A 6000-nucleotide genomic window follows, 5' to 3' on the forward strand; every position below is an offset into this window, starting at 1 on the left:
GGTTCAGGTTACTCTCTGGACTCTGGATTCACAGGTTCAGGTTTCTCTCGGGGTTCTGGATTCACAGGTTCAGGTTACTCTCTGGACTCTGGATTCACAGGTTCAGGTTACTCACTGAACTCTGGATTCACAGTTACAGGTTACTCTCTGGACTCTGGATTCAAAGGTTCAGGTTACTCACTGGACTCTGGATTCACAGGTTCAGGTTACTCACTGGACTCTTGATTCGCAGGTTCAGGTTACTCTCTGGACTCTGGATTCACAGGTTCAGGTTACTCTCTGGACTCTGGATTCACAGGTTCAGGTTCCTCACTGGGTTCTGGATTCACAGGTTCAGGTTACTCTCTGTACTCTCGATTCACAGGTTCAGGTTACTCTCGGGGCTCTGGATTCACAGGTTCAGGTTACTCACTGGGCTTTGGAGTCACAGTTTCAGGTTACTCACTGGGCTCTGGATTAACAGGTTCAGGTTACTCACTGGGCTCTGGATTCACAGGTTCAGGTTACTCACTGGGATCTAGATTCACAGGTACATGTTACTCACTGGGATCTGGATTCACAGGTTCAGGTTACTCACTGGGCTCAGGATTCACAGGTTCAGGTTACTCACTGGACTCTTGGTTCGCAGGTTCAGGTTACTCTCTGGACTCTGGTTTCACAGGTTCAGGTTACTCGTTGAGCTCTGGATTCACAGCTTCAGGTTACTCACTGGGCTCTGGATTCACAGGTTCAGGTTACTCACTGGGCTCTCGATTCACAGGTTCAGGTTACTCAATGGGCTCTGGAGTCACAGCTTCAGGTTACTCACTGGGCTCTGGATTCACAGGTTCAAGTTACTCACTGGGCTCTGGATTCACAGGTTCAGGTTACTCACTGGGCTCTGGATTCACAGGTTCAGGTTACTCACTGGCCTCTGAATTCACAGATTCAGGATACGCTCTGGGCTCTGGATTCACAGGTTCAGGTTACTCACTGGGCTCTGAATTCACAGATTCAGGTTACTCACTGGGCTCTGAATTCACAGGTTCAGGTTACTCTCTGGACTCTGGATTCACAGGTTCAGGTTACTCATTGAGCTCTGGATTCACAGCTTCAGGTTACTCTCTGGGCTCTGGATTCACAGGTTCAGTTTACTCAGTGGGCTCTTGAGTCACCGGTTCAGGTTACTCACTGGGTTCAGGATTCACAGGTTCAGTTGACTCACTGGGCTCTGGATTCACAGGTTCAGGTTTCTTTCTGGGCTCTGGGTTCACAGGTTCAGGTTACTCACTGGAATCTGGATTCACAGGTTCAGTTTACTCACTGGGCTCTGGAGTCACAGGTTCAGATTACTCACTGGGTTCAGGATTCACAGGTTCAAATTACTCACTGGGCTCTGGATTCACGGGTTCAGGTTACTCACTGGACTCTGGATTCACAGCTTCAGGTTACTCTCTGGGCTCTGGATTCACGGGTTCAGGTTACTCACTGGACTCTGGATTCACAGCTTCAGGTTACTCTCTGGGCTCTGGATTCACAGGTTCAGGTTACGCACTGGATTCTGGATTCACAGGTTCAGGTTACTCACTGGACTCTGGATTCACGGGGCCAGGTTACTCACTGGGTTCTGGATTCACGGGTTCAGGTTGCTCTCTGGACTCTGGATTCACAGGTTCAGGTTACTCTCTGGGCTCTGGATTCACAGTTTCAGGTTACTCTCTGGACTCTGGATTCACAGTTTCAGGTTACTCTCTGGGCTACGGATTCACAGGTTCAGGTTACTCTCTGGGCTCTGGATTCACAGGTTCAGGTTACTCAATGGACTCTGGATTCACAGGTTCAGGTTACTCACTGGGTTCTGGATTCACAGGTTCAGGTTACTCACTGGTTTCTGGATTCACAGGTTCAGGTTACTCATTGGGCTCTGGATTCATGGGTTCAGGTTACTCTCTGGGCTCTGGATTCACAGGTTCAGGTTACTCTCTGAGCTCTGGATTCACAGGTTCCGGTTACTCTCGGGGCTCTGGATTCACAGTTTAAGGTTACTCACTGGGTTCTGGATTCTCAGGTTCAGATTACTCACTGGTCTTTGGAATCACAGGTTCAGGTTACTCACTGGGCTCTGGATTCACAGGTTCAGGTTACTCACTGGGCTCTAGATTCACAGGTACAGGTTACTCACTGGGATCTGGATTCACAGGTTCAGGTTACTCACTGGGCTCTGGATTCACAGGTTCAGGTTACTCACTGGACTCTTGATTCGCAGGTTCAGGTTACTCTCTGGACGCTGGATTCACAGGTTCAGGTTACTCTCTGGACTCTGGATTCACAGGTTCAGGTTACTCACTGGGTTCTGGATTCACAGGCTCAGGTTACTCTCTGGACTCTGGATTCACAGGTTCAGGTTACTCTCGGGGCTCTGGATTCACAGGTTCAGGTTACTCACTGGGCTTTGGAGTCACAGTTTCAGGTTACTCACTGGGCTCTGGATTCACAGGTTCAGGTTACTCACTCGGTTCTGGATTCACAGGTTCAGGTTACTCTCTGGACTCTGGATTCACAGGTTCAGGTTACTCTCTGGACTCTGGATTCACAGGTTCAGGTTACTCATTGAGCTCTAGATTCACAGCTTCAGGTTACTCACTGGCTCTGGATTCACAGCTTCAGGTTACTCACTGGGCTCTTGATTCACAGGTTCAGGTTACTCACTGGGCTCTGGAGTCACAGGTTCAGGTTACTCACTGGGCTCTGGATTCACAGGTTCAAGTTACTCACTGGGCTCTGGATTCACAGTTTTAGGTTACTCACTGGGCTCTGGATTCACAGGTTCAGGTTACACACTGGGCTCTGAATTCACAGGTTCAGGTTACTCACTGGGCTCTGGATTCACAGGTTCAGGTTACTCACTGGGCTCTGAATTCACAGGTTCAGGTTACTCACTGGGCTCTGAATTCACAGGTTCAGGTTACTCACTGGGCTCTGGATTCACAGGTTCAGGTTACTCTCTGGACTCTGGATTCACAGGTTCAGGTTACTCATTGAGCTCTGGATTGACAGCTTCAGATTACTCACTGGGCTCTGGATTCACAGTTTCAGGTTACTCACTGGGCTCTGGATTCTCATGTTCAGGTTACTCACTGGGCTCTGGAGTCACAGGTTCAGGTTACTCACTGGTCTCTGGATTTACAGGTTCAAGTTACTCACTGGGCTCTGGATTCTCAGGTTCAGGTTAATCACTGGGCTCTGGAGTCACAGGTACAGTTTACTCACTGGGCTCTGGATTCCCAGGTTCATGTTACTCACTGGGCTCTGGATTCACATGTTCAGGTTACTCTCTGGACTCTGAATTCACAGATTCAGGTTACTCATTGAGCTCTGGATTCACAGCTTCAGGTTACTCACTGGGCTCTGGATTCACAGTTTCAGCTTACTCACTGGGCTCTGGAGTCACAGGTTCAGGTTACTCACTGGTCTCTGGATTTACAGGTTCAAGTTACTCACTGGGCTCTGGATTCACAGGTTCAGGTTACTCACTGGGCTCTGGATTCTCAGGTTCAGGTTACTCATTGGGCTCTGGAGTCACAGGTTCAGGTTACTCACTGGTCTCTGGATTTACAGGTTCAAGTTACTCACTGGGCTCTGGATCCTCAGGTTCAGGTTACTCACTGGGCTCTGGAGTCACAGGTACAGTTTACTCACTCGGCTCTGGATTCCCAGGTTCATGTTACTCATTGGTCTCTGGATTCACACGTTCAGGTTACTCTCTGGGCTCTGGGTTCACAGGTTTAGGTCACTCTCGGGGCTCTGGATTCACAGGTTCAGGTTACTCTCTGGACTCTGGATTCACAGGTTCACGTTACTCAATGGACTCTGGATTCACAGGTTCAGGTTACTCACTGAGTTCTGGATTCACAGGTTCAGGTTACTCACTGGGCTCTGGATTCTCAGGTTCAGGTTACTCACTGGGCTCTGGAGTCACAGGTTCAGGTTACTCACTGGTCTCTGGATTTACAGGTTCAAGTTACTCACTGGGCTCTGGATTCTCAGGTTCAGGTTACTCACTGGGCTCTGGAGTCACAGGTACAGTTTACTCACTGGGCTCTGGATTCCCAGGTTCATGTTACTCACTGGGCTCTGGATTCACAGGTTCAGGTTACTCTCTGGACTCTGGATTCACAGGTTCAGGTTACTCATTGAGCTCTGGATTCACTGCTTCAGGTTACTCACTGGGCTCTGGATTCACAGTTTCAGGTTACTCACTGGGCTCTGGAGTCACAGGTTCAGGTTACTCACTGGTCTCTGGATTTACAGGTTCAAGTTACTCACTGGGCTCTGGATTCACAGGTTCAGGTTACTCACTGGGCTCTGGAGTCACAGGTTCAGGTTACTCACTGGGCTCTGGATTTACAGGTTCAGGTTACTCACTGGAATCTGGATTCACAGGTTCAGGTTACTCACTGGGCTCTGGATTCTCAGGTTCAGGTTACTCACTGGGCTCTGGAGCCACAGGTTCAAGTTACTCACTGGTCTCTGGATTTACAGGTTCAAGTTACTCACTGGGCTCTGCATTCTCAGGTTCAGGTTACTCACTGGGCTCTGGAGTCACAGGTACTGTTTACTCACTCGGCTCTGGATTCCCAGGTTCATGTTACTCATTGGTCTCTGGATTCACACGTTCAGGTTACTCACTGGGCTCTGGGTTCACAGGTTCAGGTTACTCTCTGGGCTCTGGGTTCACAGGTTCATTTTCCTTTCTGGGCTCTGGATTCACAGGTTCAGGTTACTCACTGGAATCTGGATTCACAGGTTCAGGTTACTCTCTGGGCTCTGGATTCACAGGTTCAGGTTACTCTCTGGGCTCTGGATTCACAGGTTCAGGTTACTCACTGGGCTCTGGATTCACAGGTTCAGGTTACTCTCTGGGCTCTAGATTCACAGGTACAGGTTACTCACTGGGATCTGGATTCACAGGTGCAGGTTACTCACTGGGCTCTGGATTCACAGGTTCAGGTTACTCACTGGACTCTTGATTCGCAGGTTCAGGTTACTCTCTGGACGCTGGATTCACAGGTTCAGGTTACTCTCTGGACTCAGGATTCACAGGTTCAGGTTACTCTCTGGGTTCTGGATTCACAGGCTCAGGTTACTCTCTGGACTCTGGATTCACAGGTTCAGGTTACTCTCGGGGCTCTGTATTCACAGGTTCAGGTTACTCACTGGGCTTTGGAGTCACAGTTTCAGCTTACTCACTGGGCTCTGGATTCACAGGTTCAGGTTACTCACTCGGTTCTGGATTCACAGGTTCAGGTTACTCTCTGGACTCTGGATTCACAGGTTCAGGTTACTCTCTAGACTCTGGATTCACAGGTTCAGGTTACTCATTGTGCTCTGGATTCACAGGTTCAAGTTACTCACTGGGCTCTGGATTGACAGTTTCAGGTTACTCACTGGGCTCTGGATTCACAGGTTCAGGTGACTCACTGGGCTCTGAACTCACAGGCTCAGGTTACTCACTGGGCTCTGGATTCACAGGTTCAAGTTACTCACTGGGCTCTGAATTCACAGGTTCAGGTTACTCACTGGGCTCTGGATTCACAGGTTCAGGTTACTCTCTGGACTCTGGATTCACAGGTTCAGGTTACTCATTGAGCTCTGGATTCACAGCTTCAGGTTACTCTCTGGGCTCTGGATTCACAGGTTCAGTTTACTCACTGGGCTCTTGAGTCACCGGTTCAGGTTACTCACTGGGTTCAGGATTCACAGGTTCAGTTTACTCACTGAGCTCTGGATTCACAAGTTCAGGTTTCTTTCTGGGCTCTGTGTTCACAGGTTCAGGTTACTCACTGGAATCTGGATTCACAGGTTCAGGTTACTCTCTGGGCTCTGGATTCACAGGTTCAGTTTACTCACTGGGCTCTGGAGTCACAGGTTCAGGTTACTCACTGGGTTCAGGATTCACAGGTTCAAATTACTCACTGGGCTCTGGATTCACGGGTTCAGGTTACTCACTGGACTCTGGAT

The sequence above is a fragment of the Scyliorhinus torazame genome, unplaced genomic scaffold (assembly GCF_047496885.1).
Source record: "Scyliorhinus torazame isolate Kashiwa2021f unplaced genomic scaffold, sScyTor2.1 scaffold_331, whole genome shotgun sequence".
Classification (NCBI taxonomy): Eukaryota; Metazoa; Chordata; class Chondrichthyes; order Carcharhiniformes; family Scyliorhinidae; genus Scyliorhinus; species Scyliorhinus torazame.